Raw genomic sequence first — 18,973 nt, 5'->3', positions numbered from 1 at the left:
GACCTCCAGAATATCATATTCCAAGCCCTTCTATCCCTCAGTGTAGAAGCTGCCAGATCCTGAGTTATCCTGATTGTGTTTCTACAATATTCAAATTATTCCTTTCTGGCTGCTTGTAATATTTTCTCCTTGATCTGGGAACTCCAGAACCTGGCTTTAATATTCCTAGGAGTTTTCTTTTTGGGATCTTTTGAAGGAGGTGATTGGTGGATTCTTTCAACCTCTATTTTGCCCTCTGGTTCTAAAACATTAGGGCAATTTTCCTTGAGAATTTCTTGAAGGACGATTTTTAGGTTCTTTTTTTGATCATGGCTTTCAGGTACTCCAATAATTTTTAAATTATCTTTCCTGGATCTATTTTCCAGGTCAGTGGTTTTTCCAATAAGATATTTCACATTGCCTTCTATTCTTTCATTTGTTTGGATCTGTTTAATAGCATCTTGATTTCTCGTAAAGTCACTAGCTTCCATTTACTCCAATCTATTTCTGAAGGAATTATTCTTTTCAGTGAGCTTTTGAGATTCTTTTTACATCTGGCAAATTTGACTCTTTAAGGCATTTTTCTCCTCATTGGCTTTTTGAGCCTCTTTTGCCATTTGAGTTAGTCTATTTTTTAAGGTGTTATTTTCTTCAGTCAGGTTGTTGACTCTCTTTTCATGATTTTCTTGCATCATTCTCATTTCTCTTCCCAATTTTTCCTCCACTTCTCTTATTTGGTTTTCAAAATCATTCTTAAGCTCCTTTATGGACTATAACCAGTTCATATTTTTCTTGGTAGCTTTTGGTGCAGGAGTTCTGACTTTGTTGTCTTCCTCCTTCTCCATGCCTTGATCCTTTTTGTCCCCAACAAAGGAATCCACAGTTGGATCACGGTGCTTGCTCCACTTCCCATGCTTGCTCTTGTTGCCACTCAACCACTTGACTCTTCAGCTTTTTGCCACAGTAGTACTCTGTTTTCAGATAGGAGAGCTTTGTCCCAAATCGCTGAGGTTTTCTCAGCTGCTGGAGCTATTAATTGGGTGCCCCTTCAGAAACCTCCACTGTCTCTGGCACACTGGTCATGAACCCCAGGACCTCCACCCAGGACAGGAATCCAGATCCAAGTAGGTTTAAGCAAAAGCAATTACCCCTCAGCCTGGTCTCTTGGTCCCCCTACAATCTGCAGGCCAGGAGCTCTGAAGCAGCCATGTGGCGGTGGTCACCGTGCCTCAGCCGCCACACCTCAGCCACTTCTCACTTCAGGGGGCAGAGGCTGGACCACACTCCTGGACTTCCTGTTCCCAAAGTCCACTGCCCTCTCACTTTGTCTTTGGCATTTATGGTTTGATAAGTCTGGAAACTGCCACAGCTGCTGGTGATCCACTCTCCCAAAATCCCTCCAGCTGCATCTGATCAGTGTGACCTGAGTCTAAAACCTGGTGCTCACTTGGGCTTGGGCTCTGCTGCCAGAGTGGTGCCTTCCTGCTGTCCTGCTAGGCTGTCTTCAGTGGGAGGTTAATTTATCTCTGTCATCTTGTGAGTTCTGTAGCTCTAAAGTTTATTTAGAATCATTTTTTACATGTATTGGAGTAGGTGAAAGCAAGCTGCGTGGAAGTCCTCTTTCTACTCTGCCATCTTGGCTCTGACTCCACTCACTGCCTGTTTTTAAATATTTCTTAACACTGTTTTCAGAGTGAAAGGTCACAAAGAACCCAACTCCCTAATAATTTAGGTATAAATAGATTAAATGCCCCTAAATAGTTATACTGAATGTTAGGTGGCTAGGTGGTTCAGTGAAGAGTCAGGAGGACCCGAGTTCAAATCTGACCTTAGATACTTAACTCTTACTAGCTGTGTGACTTTGGGCAAGTTACTTAACCCCAATTGCCCTTCCCCCCCAAAAAAAATTACGAAGGAACTGATGTCATTAGATAAAATATATAATATAGGTAAAATATTAGATACCATAACTAATAGAAACTGAACAAGGAAAAGTGAAATGAATCAACAAGGAGAAAGCCAGTAGAAAATGTTAATAAGGGAATGGAATCAATGGGAATAAAATTCTTATGCTGGAAGGGGATAAGGCAAAAGGCTGAAGGAGTAGAAAACTCAGTGAAAAAATAAATAAAGCTAATGCCCCTTGGAATAGTTTCAGACTTTATAAGCAAAGATGACTGGAAGGTTGGAAAATCTACTGATTGAGTATTGTATTGACCACCAGGCAGCTGGTCATGAGAACCTATAACAGGATGGTGGCAGTGGGAACCATAGGAAGAGTTAGATATGAGAGGTGTAAAGACAGAGACTACAGTCCTCACCCTCCATCTGCCCATGCCCTCACCCTACTCCCTGACAATTTGAATATGAAAATCTTTTAAATTTTTAAATTAAAAATTATTTTAAATATTTTATAGTTATATTTAGTTATATTATATTTTAAGTATTTTAAATATGAAAGTCTGATTGAAAGATACTAACACTAACAGATTTTTCTTAGAACAGATTTATGGGGAAAGATGGTAAATTTGGTTTTGGAAATGTTGAATCTGGGGCTCTGGTATAACATTCAAGTGGAGATGAAGAAGGAGGGTTAGGGCTGGAGATGAAAATAACAAGGTCAAACTTACATTTATGTAGCACATTAAGGTTGCTAAAGTATTTTTCTTATAACAACCCTGTGAAGTAGGTAAGTATAATAATAATTAGTAATAACAACTAACATTTATGTAGTGCTTTAACATTTACAAAGCACTTTATATCTCATTTGATCCTCTAAACAACCCCGTGAAGTAGGTAGTTTTTGTATAAGTATTATTATTCTCATTTTACACGTAAAGAAACAGGTTCAGAGAAGTTAAATGACTTACCCATGATTTATTAACTGGTAAATGTCTAAGGCCAAATTCAAACAGATCTTTTGAAATACAGTATTCAGTATGCCATGGTGGGAGTAATTTATATGGATCCTCAAGTTGAATCTATTGTTGTTGAAGTTCAGGCTGAGGGAGGAGAGAGAGGGAGGATGGGGAGGGAGGGAGGACAGAAGACAAAAGATGTATCATTGGAGACATCTATCTTACTATTTTGGAGGGCAGATAAACCAATGGAAGAAACAGAGAAGGAGCAGGAAAATGTCTTGTTTCCAAAGTCAAAGAAAGCTATATCCAAAAGGTGGCAGGTGATTTGTAGTATGAAATGATGCTACAGGTCAAGGAAGGTTTGGGCTAAAATAAAGTTACTAGAGTGATGAGAAAATCACTGGAGACCTTTAAGAGAACAATTCCAGTGAATGGTGAGAGTGGAAGCCCAGGTACAAAGAGTTGAAGAGAAAGAAAAGATAACAGTGATGAAGCAGAAGCACTATAGGGCAACTTCTTCCAAAACAAACTTTTCCTACAATTTTTCAACTTTTTCTAGGCTCACCATTTCCCTCTGACCTAGAGCTTATCCAAATAGTATATCAAAAATATTTGACAGATTCCAGCTTCACCTATTTTAAACTAATTATGAAGATAATAGAGAAAAAAAGACATTATTTGTTGTTCTCCAGTGTCTCTGAGATCTGCTTAGTTTCTGTGAAGTGGTATTGATATTATCTACTATATTATGCCCACTCTACTCCATTTTACTCCCTTGTATCATGAGTTATCCATTTTCTTTTTTTTCCTTAATGCATTTCTAGGACCAATTTTTCAAACTCTCAATATATAAATCGATATATATATATATATCATTTATTACTTCAAGAATTTTTTCTCTTTCCTTCTCTTAAATCCCTTGTTTCATCTGGAATTGTCTCTTGACTTTTATTCTGGCTTTAAAAATAATTTCCAAATATTTCTCTCTCCCATGTAGAGAGCCTTCTCTTGTAACAAAGACTAAAAGAAAGGAAAAATAAAAGGCAGTTCAGCAAAACTAATCCATGTATCAGGTCAGTCTGACAGTTCTTGCAGTAATACATATCCATAGTTCTCATTCACTACAAAGAAGGGAAATCCTTTCTCATGTCTCTTTTTTTTGGGGGGTGAAACTTGTTCATTATAATTACAGAACATATGGTTTTGATGTGTGTGTCACATGTGTGCGTGTGTAGTATTGATGTTATTTCCATTTCCATTGCTGTAACATTTCTCTTGACTTTGGAATTTTTTTCTATTTTAATATTTTTTTGTCATTTATCTTTCAATACCTCTGTCTAATTACATGCATCTCCAAACTATTTGCATCTGACTCATTTCTCAGTATCACATGGTAACATATGTACTTTAATTCTCCCCAGTATCCCTTTAGTCCAATTTCTATGTTTTCCAACAGTTAGTCTCTATTGTTGTCTTCCCCTTGAGTATCTCCTGGCTTTCAACTTCATAGTTCAACTGATGTTGTGTTCTCCAACGTTACCTAATTGTCTAATCTAAAGATGTTTTCTAAATTCTCTTCATTCTTGACCTTGCTACAGCCTTTGACACTGCCAATCTCCTCATGAATATTCTCTTGTCTCTAAGTTTTTGTAACAGTTCTTTCCTGGTTCTCCTTCTACCTGACACCTCAATTTCCTTTGCTGGATTCTGCTAGTACTGGTACTACTAATGATGATGATAATAACTAGCATTTATATGGCATCTATTATGTGCCAGGCACTGTGGTAAAGCATGGTAATATATTTTCCTCATGTGATCTTTGTAACAGCTCTAGGAGACAGGTGCTATTATTATCCCCATTTTAGAGATGGGGAAACTGAAGCAAACAGTTAAGTCACTTGTTCAAGACCACATAACTATTAAGTGTCAGAGGCCAAATTTGAATTCTTGACTCTAGACTAAAAATTCTATCCACTGCACCACCTAGCTGCCTACCTCTTTGTCTACCAGGTCTTGTCCATTAACTATGGCTGTCCTCTGAGGATTTGTCCTGGGTCTTTTTTTCTTCTTGTATATGATCTGACTTGGTAATCTCATTGGTTCTCATGGATTCAGTTATCATCTTGATGAAGATGATGACCTAATCTACCTATCCCACCCTAGTCTGTCTTCTAATTTTCAGTCCTGTATCAACAACTGCCTTTTGGACATCTCAAGCTGTATGCCCAGGAGGCATTTTGAAATGCAACATGCCCAAAAGAGCACCCCATTACATTTTGACCCAAACCTTCCCTTCTTCCTAGATTTCCTATTACTCTCAATGACACCATAATCTTCCCAGGCACCCAATCTTGCTAACTTGATGTCTTTGTCACTTACTTTCATTTCCCAGATCCAACCTACTGCCAACTCTTGTCACCTTGCCTTTATAACGTATTTTATGCATGTACATTTTTCTCTACTCACACAACTGTCACCGTAGCATAAACCTTCTTCACTTATTTCCTGGACCATTGTAATAGCCCTCTAATTGGTCTCCTTTCCTAAAATCTCTTCTCACTCCGATCCATCTTCCACTCAGTTGCTGAAGTAATTTTCCTATCTTTCTTTCAAATCTTAACCCCACCCCCACCCCCAACAAATTCCAGGGACACCCTATTATCACCGTAATAAAATATAAAATCTTTCATTTGACATTCAAGGCCTTTCACAATTTGGCACTTTCCCACCTTTTCAGTCTTCTTTGACTATTCCCTTTGATTCATTCTGTGATCCAGCTAAACTGGCCTACTTGTAGTTCTTGAATGAATAAAAAATGGATTTATTAAGTGATGACTATGTGTGGGGGCACTCTGCTAACTAAGCACTGGGGATTCAGATAGAAAAGCAAGACAATTCCTCTCTCCAGGAGTTCATGTTTGAATGGAGGACACCAAACGTATGGAAGAGTTCAGCTGTATGTCAGATGGAAAAGTCCCATGGCCCTTAGGCAATAGTGGCAAAGTAGATGTTGTTAATACCTATTTAATGTAATTTCTACTGTTAAATTCATATCTGTGTGTGATGCTGAATTATTTAACAGTGCCAAGGACTTTGGTAGCCAGAACTTTCTGTCCTGGGTCTTCAGTAACAGTGGCTACTTCACACCTAACACTCCATCTCCAAATTCTGACTTCACACAGGCTGTCCTCTATGCCTACAGCTCTCATTCCTCACCTCCTATTGCTTGTTTCCCTGATTGTTTCAAGACTCAGACTTTCCTCTTCCCTGTCTGCCAGTGACTTCCCTCTGAGATTACCTTTACTACCTTCTGTAACAATCCTTTGTTTCCATGTATGGCAATAATTTGAACCAATGGTAATTAGGAATTTTCAGAATCCATTTTGAAAATTATTATTCTTGCCCAATCTATATTTTCTCATTGACTAGAGAACTTGTTATTGGTACTAATGGTTATTTACATTAAATTCATGCTACCCTGAGTATTTTGAAATTTAAGGATATGAAGTTTTTGTCCTCTGAAAGATAGATTGTCCTTTTCTTCTAGGATTTCAAAAAGAAGTGATCATTTTCTGCAAGTCTTTGCATACATATAGTTTCTCAATCTATTAACATTTATTTATGTAAGAATTTTTACATTTGTTCAAAGCATTAGCATTAAAGACATACATGGCAGAACTAAAATTCTTAACTTGGTCATCTGGTTTAAATGAAAAATATTCTTTCCACTGCCCCATGCTACCCATGGCGGTTAAACAACTTAGCCAAGATCATACAGGGAGTAGGTGTCAGAAGAAGGATTTAAACTCAAGTCCTCCCATGCCCAAATCTATCCTATAGGCTTTCAGTTGAGTTCCCAGGTAGTTCTGTATTGTTTCACATATTGTCAATGATTTGGACAAAGGCATAGTTGGCATTCTTGTTAAATTTTCAGATGACACTAAGCTAGGAGGGATAGTGAGTATACTGAATGACAGAGCTGGGATCCCAATTGATTCCAGCAAGTTAAAATATTGGGTTGAATCTAAAACATTGAAATTTAAAAGATAAATGTAAATTCTTAAATTTGAGTTAAAAAATCATCTTCAAAAATACAAGTCAGGGGATGCATGGCTAGACAGCAGCTCATCTATGTTAAAGGCTTGCAGGCTACATGTGGCCCACAGCACTTTCAAGTATGGCTGGAACTAGTTTAAAACACAGTTCCTATTTGATTTTAATGTGATGATGTTTTAATAAAAAACTAACATAAAAACATGTGTAGTTTTATAAGTCAATATGTAGCCCACAGGGATCCTCACATATGGTTTAGTGGCCCCCATTTCTATTTGAGTTGGACACCTTTGATACAGGGGTTTTAGTAGATTGAAGCAGAGAATTGAATTGAAAGTTGATCCATACTTTGTTGCATCTCAGCTTCAGAGGCTGCATTGAGTGTACAATACCAAGAAAACCCAGGTACTCCATCACCCACCACCACACCTTCCATACTTGGAACCATTGCTTACAGCAAATGGAGAAGTAAATTAGTAGCTTCCTATGAGTTAGTGATGTGAAATAGCAAGAAAGTGAATTGCAACCTTAAACTACATGAAAGAGAATAATAGTGTCTAGGATTAGAGACATAATTGTACCTCTTCCTAGCTGTGTGATGCTGGACAAGTCATTTAACCCTGTTTACCTCGGTTTCTTTATCTGTAAAATGAGCTGGAGAGGGAAATGGCAAATCACTCCAGTACTTTTACCAAGAAAACCCCAGATGGGGTCATGGAGAGTCAGACAGAGCTGACAAATGACTGACAAAATCCCCCCAAAGTGGAATTTTGAGTATTCTGTCCATCTCATTCCCAACCCCGCCTTGATTCTAGTACCTTCCCTCTGTTGATTATTTCCTATTTATCTTGTCCACAGCTCCTTTAAAGGGAGTTGTTTACATGTTTTTTCCCCCATTAGAATCTTAGTTCCTTGATGACAGGGAGTGTCTTTTGCTTTTTTTTGTATTTCCAGCATTTAGCACTATGTTGGGCATCTGACAGTTCTTTTTTTTTTTAAAGCAATCGGGGGTAAGTAACTTGCTCAAGGTTACACGGCCAGTTATTTCTGGGTGTGGTGCTGAGTGTCTGAGCCCGGGATTCGATCTCCAGGTCATCCCAACACTGGGGCCGGTGCTCTTACTTGCTGAGCCACCTGGCCGCCCCGCATCTGACAGTTCTTGACCCCACTTTTTAGGAAAAACACTGATAAGCTCCAAAGCATCTAGAAGAGGTCTACCAGGAAGGCAAAGGGCCCTGAGTCCATGTTATATGAGGATCATTTGAAGGAAATGGAGTTGGGTGGAAATGATAAGAAGCCAAATTTAAGTGTAATGTCAGGAAACAAAAATAAACAAATACGCTCCTAACATTGAAGGCGGTTTAAAACTGGAATGGGCTGCGTAGGGGAGTTCTTCCTTCCACTTTAGAAATCTTCAAACTAGATGACCACTTACTGGACTGGATGTGGAGGAGCTTCTTGTCTAGGTATGCACTGAATTATATTACCATTGAGGTTGCTACCAACACTGAGATTTTGATTCATTGTCTCCAGTTGTAACTGCTCCTTTAAGCTCCAGATGCGTAACTCCAGCTGCTGTTGGGACTTTACCTAAAGATCATGTTAACATTTCAAACTTAACATGTTCCAAACAGAATTCATTTTATTTTACCCTAAACCTGTGCTTGCTTCTGACCTTGCCATCTTTTCTTAAAGTTTGAGATGTTATGGTTCTTATTTCTGACTCTTCCATGTGTCAGCTCTCTTATCCAATAAGTTAACAAATCTCATTGATCTTAACTTAAAGATACTTCAAAGCTTTAGTAGTTTAAAACTTTAATAAGACTTTTGGGATCTACTGTCTATGTCCTTACTGTTTCCCCTGCTGGATTGTAAATTACTTGAAATTGGGGATTATTTTATTAATTATATTTGTACTCTCAGTGACTTCCACATAGCAGGAACTTAATAAATGCATATTGATTGATTAAATGATTGATTGAATCTATATTTTTGTCAAGTGACCTGCCCAGGATTACAAAATCAGTAGTGTCAGAGTTTAAAGTCATATCTTCCTCACCTCAAGGCCAGCTCTGTAGCTATAAATTTTCATTGCCTTCATAATAGAGCACAGCTCTTTGCCAAAAGTCACTAACCCAACAAAATCATAGGTGTGGACCAGAAACAAACAAAAAATTATAATGTTATCTTGTATTTTAAAAATAGGTCTCTGCATTTGTGTCTTATTCACTCATTCAACCTTATGTTCCTTGAGGGAAGATTCTCTTCTATGTAAATTTTGTATCTCCCCAAGTATGTAGCACACATTAAGCGCTTAATAAATGTTTAAGTGATCAAATTCAGGAATAAATATACAAACGTCTATTTTTCTGCAGATGAATAGCCAAGTAGTAAATTTCAATCCTTATTTATTTATCTGGGCACTAAATCCTTTAGCAAGGCTAGACAAGCCACGATTAAGTTCATGCTGTTGTTGTTTAGACATTTCAATCATGTCTGACACTTCATGACCCCATTTGGGATTTTCTTGGAAAAGATACTTGAGCCATTTCCTTCTCCAGTTCATTTTACAGATGAGGAAACTGAGGCAAACGGGGTTAAGTGACTTGCCTAGGATCACACAGCTAGTGTCTGAGACCAGATTTGAACTCAGGAAGCTGAGTCTTCCTGACTTCAGGCCTGGCACTCTATTCACAGTGCCACGTAATTACCCCCTTAAGTTCATACATAGTGTTGAATCAGTTAGAGTTTGTCATTAGTTATAGATTGATATTCTTCAGGGTGGCTAAAGTTCTATATGTATCCAGAATAGCTAGAAAGAGTGCTTGAAATAAAACTACTTGCTTGTATGAGAAGTAAAAGGTCATGTTAAATTGTCAAAGCCCTAGAAACACCGACTTCCAGGGTCCTGTGAATTCTGCCATTGGTACTGCTGAGATAATAGGGAAGCAGTAGGAAGTTGTTTTCAAGGATGTAGCTGTTACTAATGTGGTGACACCATAATTGTTCCTTAACTTTTTTGGGGGTATATTCTCTGCTTGAGATCGCAGGCAGTTTTGGGCATGTTCTAATACAAAATACTTTCCCAGGGGCAGCTATTGAATATAGAATGCTAAAACTGATAGGAGCTAACCCAACTTCTTTATTTTATAAATGATGAAACTGAGGTCCACAGAAGGAAAGCAATCTGTCCAAAGTTACACAGTGAGGCAAGAGAAGAATCAAGATATGACAGAGGGAAAGAAGGGTAGACACACATGTGGAAAGTCACCCAGATAGCTAGATTCCCCAGAGCTTCTCCTCTTACTTGGAGTCTCAAGAGGATCACATGCTCTCCCTTTTGTCAACATTCTTAGCTCTAGATCAGCTTAAGAAACACTCAGGCTCTCTTTGCATTTTTATGTAGGTTGAGAGTTTTAGGGAGAGGTAGCTACGTAATGACTATATTAGAGCTGTGGTTATCAGCTTCTCTGTCTTTCTATCCTTACACCTGTCCTGCTTCCCCACTAATGGTGACATAAATGTGCTTTGGTGGCTCTTCAAAGTCTTCAGCAAGTAATCATAAATTTAGGATATTTAATAGTAAATATTGCAGCAGTAAATAGTATTATAGTAATAATTTAGCATAGCAATATAGTATGATATAGTAACATAATAATATAGTACAGCAATAAGTATTAAATGTATGATATTTATAAATTAATATGTTGGTTCTTTTCAAATAAGCTGAGATTATTAGGATAAATGCTGTGTGAGCTTTTTGCATCCACCCAAACTGGGTGTTCAAGAGTTGCTGAACTGAATATGAACTTTTGTGACATTAGTCTGGCACAGAAGAAGCTTGTCAGATTATATAAATTAATTCACCAGGGTAGATGAGTATGGGATTTGCATTTTTGCCAAGAATGACCATAGATGAAAAATATTAAGAACAAAAGTTTAGTTGCTATGAAATCTATGGCTTCAGTATAGTGTAGCATTCATAAGTCAGTAAGACCACTTAGGCCAAGAGCAGAAATGAAATAGGAATCCCAGGTCTTTTTGTTTATGTGTGTGTATCTATTCATGTATGTGCCTATGTATATGTGTGTGTCTTCTTTGTCCTAACTTTCACTTGCTTTAAACATTCTACTAATCCTTTGTCTTTCAGAGGCGATGTAGAGGAAAGAAAGTGTGTTGGAATAAGGAGATAGATACCTGTCACTCATTAGTTGTGTTATTACAATTTACTTAACTTCTCTGAAACTCAGTTTTCTTATCTGTAAAATGGGGATAATAGTACTCACCTCATAGGGTTGTTTGAATTCAAGTGAGATAATGTATATAAATCACCTTTGAAAAATCTAAAGCAGTGTATAAGCAGCAGATGTATAAACATCAGATATAATCTTTTCTTGAATGATTAGTAAGTATATACTGTTGTAGAGCTATAGCCAAGAAAATTTACATTTATATAGTATTTAAGGTTTATAAAATATTTTACATAATTATATCATTTATCCCTTACAATAAGCTTGTAACATTATCAGCATCTTCATTAACTTAGGCTAAATTAATGGTCAAAAAGTCATGAAAATAGGAAGTGGTAGAGCTGGAATCTGAACACAGGTCTTTTTTCTCCCAAGTCAAGGAAGGACTCTTTCCACATTAGATAGCACCACTCCCCTGGTTTGTATAGGAGAGTTTTAGGAAATTGACTAAGACAGCATCTATCCAAATTGGATGTCTCTCATTTGATCTCATCTCTGGTTTTCTCATAAAAAAAAGAAACATGTCCTACCTACTTCACAAAGGTATGGTAGGAATTTCACTAATGTTTGTAAAGTGGGATTTTATGATGGTGATGGACAAAATGAATCAGACACTCAAAGGGTTGGAAATATCTTTGAAGATCATGTAATCTTGTCTATATGGGTCTGTGAATCAGTCAATCAAAAAAAATCTCATCCAAGTTAACTATCCCAATTATTATGATAAGATTTTACATTATTAAAATATATTTTCATTGAATATGATTTTTCCGTAGGCCATTTAAAAACTAAACAACTTTTTCTATCAGAACATAATTTATTATAGTTAACCTTATCCCACAGCTTAAGGCCATCTTGCCCTAGTTAGTGTTTTAAAGAGTTTATAAATTCCTATCATACCCTTAGAGAAACTTCTTCCTAGCTTGTTCCACATTATTCCTCCTGGATTGGGAAATCACTTTTACTTCCTCCCCAGTAGTAATCCAGGCTATTCTACCTCTGAGTCCTCTGACTCTGAGAAGAGAGTTTTTGCATCGTCTTGGTGAGTGCCCAAATTTCTACTCCCTTTCTAGTTTTCCTTTATGTGTAATTTTCCTCTATTAGATTTAGGACGACTGCTCTACCCTTTTATTTTTGTTGCTCCACATTTATTTCAGGGAGATTTTCTGTCAGTTTGTGGAGGAAATCTGGAGAGCCTGGAAATCTGACCTACTCTGCCATATCTTCCCAGAATGCCTCTAGAATGTAAGCTCTTTGAAAAGAGTTACTGAGGGGCGGCTAGGTGGCACAGTGAATAGAGCATGGGCCCCGGAGTCAGGAGGACCTGAGTTCAAATCTGGCCTCAGACACTTAACACTTACTAGCCGTGTGACCTTGGGCAAGTAGCTTAACCCCAATTGCCCCTCCAAAAAACAAAAAAAAGAAAAGAGATACTGAATTGTCTTGCTTGCGTTTGTATTACCGACATGGTGCCCAGGACATAGTAAGTGCTTAGAAAATGCCTTTATCGGGGTGGCCAGGTAGCACAGTGAGTAAGAGCACAAGCCCCAGAGTTGGGATGACCTGGGATCGAATCTGGGCTCAGACACTTAGCACCCACCCAGAAATTCCTGGCCGTGTAACCTTGAGCAAGTTACTTAACCCTGATTGCTTTAAAAAAAAAAAGAAATTCTCTCAAGCATTTTATCTTCTTTGAGAATAGAGTTCACAACTGGGCCCAGTATTCTAGGAAAGGTTTAGCATCATAAGATTAGAAAATTTAGAGATAGAAGGGATCTCAGAGTTCACCTAGTCCAACCTCCTTATTTTGTATATAGACAAAAGAAACTAAGACCCAGAATGGTTAGGTGACTTACCAAAGATTAAACAATTGTCCTGGAGTAGTAAGATCAGAATTTGAACCCAGGTCCTCAGGCCTTTCTTTATCATATAATGCTAAGTATAAAGTCACTGAACCACAGCATCTTAGAGCTGAAAGTCATTTCAGGGACCAACCTACACAACCTATACCTGGGCAGACACCACCTGCCTTGGCATGTGGTTATCCAGGCTTTGCTTAAAAACCTTTAGTGAAGAGGATCTCACTATCTCCCAGGAAAGCCCATTTCATTTTTGGACAGCTCTAATTTGGTGAAGGCAGTGAGGTGGTCACAGCAGATAGAGCATGGCTCTGGAGTCATGAGGACCTGAATTCAAATACAGCTTCAAACATTTACTAGTTGTGTGATTTGGGCAAATCACTTAACTGTGTTTGACTTAGTTTCCTCATCTGTAAAATGAGCTGGAAAAGGAAATGGGAAACTATTATAGTGTCTTTGCAAGAAAATCCCAAAAGGGGTCATGAAGAGTCAGACATGACTGAAAACACTCAACAACAATTATACTTAAAATAATAACCATACCTTTTAAAATCACATCCTTTTAGTTTTCTTGCTTAATAATGATAACCAAAGTAATCAGTTCTTAAGCAAATACTTTATGAAATAAAATATACTCAATGAAGGAGAAAAAACCCAAGGTTAATGTCTACTGAAGGCATATATAACTAGATTTAGCTTTGCAAATAGCTATTGATCCAGTTGCCCAGAGTGAGTTATGATTTATGGTAATGAAGTAGCCAAGAGTTTGAATTCTTCTTATTCTCCATATCCCTCCTGAATGGTGGATAGTGAAATATTTTTTGCAGACTGGTAATTTTTTGCTTCTTATTGACAGAACTGGCTGATTCCCAATTTCTGTTCATAAGGTAGTAAAATTCTACAATGCTTTGATCATCTCAGATTTTCCACATTTGCTAGGCCCCTGACTAATGTTATTTCCAAATTCATACTGTTTTTTATGATTTCCATCTTCCAGGTCTTCAGGGAGTGATCCTTATTCCATAAATTTTCTCATGTTCAGACAATGTTGGTTTTGAATCAGTAAAGACCCATCTTAATTGAATTTCAGGTCCACTAATCAAAAGGACACTTTGTCAGAATTGAAATTGTAGGCCAGATAAGACTCCTTTGTAATCATTAGAGTTTTACAATAGTTTGGAATCAAGTTTTTCCAATGTCCTGAAGTCTTTCAAATGTCCAACTAAATTCTGCTAAGTTGATGAAAACATTCCTTACAAAGCAGTGTGTATGTTAGATAGTCACAATTATCTGTCAGTAGGAATAGCTTTGTAATCATTGGTAAGATGGAAGATTCTGAGTCTCCTGTTGGGGTTTTGTAGATTGGTAATGATACCCTTTGCAGTCTTATTACATATGATTCCCCACCGTACATATGGTGGTCTAGCCAGTGTAACTCATATAGGGTTTTCTACTTCCCTTCTGTGTGCCTTTGCACAGGCATGTGTCTATGTGTTGCAGCAAGCACCCCAGCATACCTAGGGTGGCTGCCAACACAGGTTCTTAGATCTGCTTTTCTAAAGGAAAGCAACTCAAAATGGATGAACAATCTTGCTTTAATCAAACAGATGTCATTTACCTAGTTCAGGGGAGAAAGGTCAGCACCCCAAACTCCAGAGAATACAGAGGTTACAAGCAGACAAAAAATACAGACAGAGAAAAAAATCAGCAGACAGGCTTCCAACTGTCCAACCATTACATCCATACCTAGTCAGTTACCAGAGAGGGAAGCACCAACATCTGGGTTTTCAAAGCTGGGGGGGCTCTCAACAGCTGCCCAGAGTCTCATCTGGTCAAATCATACAACTCTTCTCAAAGTGACCCCCAAAGCAAAATCTCACATCAGGGTATATATAGCCTTCTCCTGTCTCACAGAAGGTCACAACCTTCTTGACCCATTGCCCAATCACACCAAGGTGTGGGTGTTCCTGAAAACCAAGTCTCCCACCACAGCCTCCACATGACCACATTCAGCCTATTGCATTTATTAGCACCTATTTATTACATGGCCTTTTATAAGACAAGTCATCAAGCTTTTATTAAGTATATATCATGTACCAGGCATTCTTCTAAGTGCCAGGTTTGCAAAGAAAGGCAATAACACTCTCTGCCTTCAGTTCAGTGAGACAATACAAACAAGCTATATATAGGAAAAATTGGAGAAGATATATATATATATATATATATATACATATGTGTGTGTATGACATATATATGTGTATGTATATCCTATACATAGGATAAATCTCAGAAGGAAGACATTCTCATTAAGAGGGCCAAACAAGGCTTCTTAAGGTGGGATTTTAGTTGAGATGTGAAGGAAGCACAAAGTAGATATTTGCTCATTAATTGGAATAATAAATGCTCATTAATTGATTGGAATTTTCAATGTTTTACTGGTCTAAAAATGTTCTTAGTTGTATTTTAAAAATTGACACTCTCCATTTACAATGAATTAGTTATTTAATTAACAGTTTATAGTGACATGCCTTGCTATTGTCTTTGGGCTCATAAGCCAGTCTTATTGAATCCCACATCAAATGGCATAAAATGTGTTCATTAAAGTAATAGCCAATGATAATACATACCATTTAGAGTTAGAGTCTGAGCGTTAGGATTAGGGTTAGAGTTCAGGCATACTCTAACCCTAAACAAGCACTTTAAGGAGCTTTTCATATGTTAACTTTTTAAATTCAGTATTGTTATATCTTATTATACCCCTGGTTTTCCCAGATTTTCTAAAAGTTCTTAATCCTCTTTGAAGCAAGAAAAAAGAACTCCCCTGAGTTTGGCTGGTTTTGATAACAAATACATTCTAGTAAGTGCTTTATTTACAGATTGAAGTGTTAAAGAGAATCTTCAAAGTTGTGCTTATTCTTGTAATGCAGCCAATTTTGTGGTCTGGAATAAGTATTTTTTACTGTGCACACGGACAAATCTTGGACTAGAAAGGACAAATTACCCTCTACATTTATGAAATGATTTTTAAAAAGTCTCATGTTGTAGAGTACATTTTAAGTTAATGGGGCGGGGAGGGCAGGATTTATGTTTATTTTAGGATTGTCACCTTAAATAGGGATAAACTATAAGCAAACTAAAACAAACCAACATGGATTCTATTAGAATACTAAGGCAATTGAAGAAAAATTATCTGTTGTCCAGATTGACTCTGTAAACATAAAATAAATACTTCAATTTCTTCGATAAATGCTCCAATCTCTACTTATACATGGTGTCCCTAAAGTTTTAATGCAGTTTTAAACTTTAGTAACTATATTGCACTAAGGCTTTTGGGTCACCATATGTTGAATAGACAGAGCCTAAGTGAATATTCTTTTCTGCTCAATTTCTTTTTTTTAACTACTTAGTCTATTTTCCATGTTTTTTTTAAATTTTTCTTGTTAGCTTCTTATAATATGTATCAGAAATATTTTGAAGGAGCCATACCCTTTCTTCCCTTTCCTATCTCAATTTTCTCTGCCTTTCTGTCTGTGTTTCTGTCTCTGTCTGTCACACACACACACACTCCCCAGTACATTTATGTCCATTTAGCTTATGAGTCTTTATTTAACACTTACAGGGAACAGATCAGTGAAATGAAGGCATAAAAAAAAGAAGTGCAGATATATTATGTTGTCCAAGGGTTCACCTGTATTTGAGGTGTGTGCTGGAACCAGTTTAAACTGGCTTCCTAGAGATGAAAGTTTCAGTGTGAATATTTATTCTTTGGAAATCAGCAAAAACACTACAGATTAGGATTTGTTTAATTGTTTTTCTTGACTAAAGTGTTAATAAGGCAGAATAAGTTTAAAAGTGTATTGCTCATACTTTTTTATTCGAGAGCAAATGGTTAAATATTTACTAATACACCCCTGGCTGTTCTCTATGCTTGAAATTCAGTATCTCCTTATTTCCATCTCATAGAGTCTTTCTCTTACTTTAAGATACAGCTAAGGCACCATCATCTGGGAGAAACCTTTCCAAATACCTCCAATTTCTAGTGCCTTCCATTCAAGTCTACCATATATTTAATTACTTTGTATATAATTGTACTTAGCTTACATTTATGCTGCATGTATTTTTATATATACCTTTTGTTTATTCCAATAGAATTTAGGTTCATTGAAAGCAAAGATCTTTGTACTTGTATCCCCAGTGACTAAAACAGTGCCTTTCATATCAAGACATGCTTATTGTTCTATTGTCACCAGCCCTTACCTATCCTGAGCATGGATATACTCTTCATTCACATTAGTGTATCCAATCTAATGGTTCGGTTATTTTTAAGGACTTTACTAGTGACTGATGAAAAGGTGGTACAAAAAATTACATAATGGTTGGTTGTTGTCCTTTGTTCTTGAAAAGGATCAAAATGACACCACTGTGCTAAAGTCAAGTTTCAGTGTGTCTGACTGTGGCTGATCAGACCAATACAAGCTTGAAATGCTCTACCTTAGGTTGGGCACAAATAGTTGGTGTGAACATTTGGGGTGGATTCTCTAAATTTGTGCATCCTGTGTTTTCTTTGAACTATTTCAATTCTGTTTTGCTAATAGAACACAGCACCTTCTTTGATATGGGCATGTCATGTTGAGGGGTCCTGTACCAGGGTCTCCCATGTCACATAATCAATTACAAAGTTCATGAGGGAGACCTTGATAATGTCCTTGTATTGCTTCTTCTGACCACCATGTGAATGCTTGCCCTATATGAGTTCTCCATAAAATAGTCTTTTTGTCAAGTGCACATGTTGCATTAGAGCAATGTGGCCAGCCCATCGGAGTTGTCTTCTCTGAAGCAGAGTTCAAATGTTTAATAGTTTAGTTTGAGAAAGGACCCCAGGGTCTGGTACTTTATCCTGCCAGGTGATCATCAGAATCTTCCTGAGGCAATTTAAATGGAAGCAATTCAGTTTCCTGGTATGGTGCTGGTAGACTGTGGAGGTTTCACCAGCATACATCACTGAGGTAAGCACAACAGAATTGTTGTCATGGACCATGAAACTCTTAACCTAAGATACCCTTGATACATCAAAAATAACAGCTGACATAGTTTGGTTTGGCAAGGTAGCTCTGTGAAGTAGTCAATAAGCATTTATTAAGCATTTACTATATGCTAGGCACTATACTAAGTGCAGGGAATATACAAGTAGAAAGAAAGTCATTCCCTGACCTTAAGGAGCTTACATTTTAATGGGAGAAATCCAACATATAAAAAGAAGCTGAAGGGGATGTGGGGGTGAAGGTACCTCGCATGAAGGCATGGTAGAGAAGTCTGGTGTGTAGTGTGGTGAATGAAGACATTACTGGCCTGGGTGCCCCTTCTTAAATAGAAATTCTAGAAAAGACCTTCTAGTCAGAGGAAGAGGATACATGTTGGAGGGTACTTTCAAGGTGTGAATTCCAGGGCTGCAGTGATCTTATAGGATGAAGAGATTTCTAGGGACATGGCAGGAGAATCCAGAGTGTGGTCTGCACCCTTATAGCAACATGTGGTCCTAATCATGCTAAATAGTCATGTACTATGTATATCTTTTAGCTGTGGCTCTAGTTTACCTCTGGGTTCCTTTGTGATTCAAATCAAACATTATTTCTGAACCCTCTCTACCATTTTTCCGATCAGTGTTCTCAGCTGCCATCCATCTGCCATATTTGTAAAGGCTACTGGCCAATACAAAGGGGTGGGTCATTCCTTTGTATATCCTTGCCCTGCTTAGCTTATATATACCTTTCTTTGAGATTAGACAGAGATAAATTAAAGCCTTACAAGATTCAATAAAGCATTCAGTAAAGACATTTATAAGGAGGGGGGCTGATTGGGGGTTGTATTGCATCAATTTGTTGAGTTTTCCACTCAACCTAATGAGATTACAGGGTGTGGGCCTTTTTTTTTTTGTTGGCACATGAGTGGCACCTCTTTGTGGGAATGCCCT

The sequence above is a fragment of the Petaurus breviceps genome, unplaced genomic scaffold (assembly GCF_028583685.1).
Source record: "Petaurus breviceps papuanus isolate PSGF00001 unplaced genomic scaffold, PetGlider_PUasm1.0 90639, whole genome shotgun sequence".
Lineage (NCBI taxonomy): Eukaryota > Metazoa > Chordata > Mammalia > Diprotodontia > Petauridae > Petaurus > Petaurus breviceps.
Note: the sequence above shows the minus strand (reverse complement) of the source record.